Source organism: Eumetopias jubatus, unplaced genomic scaffold, assembly GCF_037043125.1.
Source record: "Eumetopias jubatus isolate StellerSeaLion01/CBP00866 unplaced genomic scaffold, mEumJub1_p1.0 scaffold_7, whole genome shotgun sequence".
NCBI classification, from domain to species: Eukaryota; Metazoa; Chordata; class Mammalia; order Carnivora; family Otariidae; genus Eumetopias; species Eumetopias jubatus.
In genome coordinates this window covers 35,941,836-35,942,896 of record NW_028274813.1, presented here as the reverse complement: position 1 = coordinate 35,942,896, position 1,061 = coordinate 35,941,836, and the positions used below count along the sequence as shown (strand labels likewise).

General features: G+C 33.3%; 1 non-coding gene across 1 annotated transcript; it reads right to left on the bottom strand.

Annotated features, from left to right (window-relative positions):
• Positions 1 to 678: 678 nt before the first annotated feature.
• On the bottom strand, positions 679 to 747 carry LOC114208879 (small nucleolar RNA SNORD2). Its single transcript, XR_003609171.1, has one exon. It is a non-coding gene; the product is annotated as a small nucleolar RNA SNORD2 (small nucleolar RNA).
• Positions 748 to 1,061: the final 314 nt, after the last annotated feature.

Genomic DNA, 1,061 nt, shown 5'->3' with positions numbered 1-1,061 from the left:
TATGGGAAATTTGTTACATTTTTTCAATCCATTGCTTTTACCTAATAAAATTTCCTCCTCTATGTTCAGAAGTCAAACTGTCTGTATATTACTTTTATTTATACTGTATTTTTTTCAACCTGGCTCTTTTATAAAATTACTTGTCTGGAAAGTTAATATCAACTCCTTCCATTCTCTAATACAAAAACAATAAAATATCTGATACAGCTAATTTTGGTGTTCCTGAGCAGCTTAAGAAGTATACAAAACAGGGGTACCTGGGTGGCTCAGTTAGTTAAGCGTTCCACTCTTGATGTCAGCTCAGGTTTTGATTTCAGGGTTTTGAGTTCAATCCCCATGTTGGGCTCCACACTGTGGTATGGAGTCTACTTAAAAATAAGAAAAAAAAATTTTTTTTTATGTGCACAAAACAAATTAACTAAAATTCCTATTGCTAAATCCTGGTTTCTTCTATATAGAATGATTGAAAAAGTACTATCTCATGGCAAACATAGATGGCAACAAATTAATTAGGTTTCCTCATAATATAAAAAGAAACAATTATAAAAAATCCACTGACATAGTATTTCTTTCAGAGGGTTTTCAGAATAACAATTTACTCAGAGAAATAACTTCCTTCTCAATATAATTCATTTTGTTTATTTTCAGGTTAAGAGTTTAATAAGTTGCCCCCCTCCAAAGTGATCAGCAAAGAGTATTCTCTTCATTTCAGTCCAGTCCCCAAAGATGATTGAGATAATTGCACAGAATTTAGTAAGTATTAACAATTACAACAATATTGGGTCAGACTATTCCACAAGAATCTATCCTCGAAGTTAATGCTGTACAGAACTGAAGTAGGCACCAGTAGTGTTATTTTCAAAGATTCACTTCTCTTCTGGAAAAGCCTCTTTTTTAGGTTCAGGTCTTAGCCTTCCATACCAGGAAGTGTCCTACTGCAAGGCCACTGCGTATCTACAGTTTCACTGTAACTCTTAAAGACTGAGTTTTTCAAGACTAAAAGAAACAATGGTGAAATTTTTCCTATAGTGACAGGTGACTGGAGAAATATTTTGGAACAA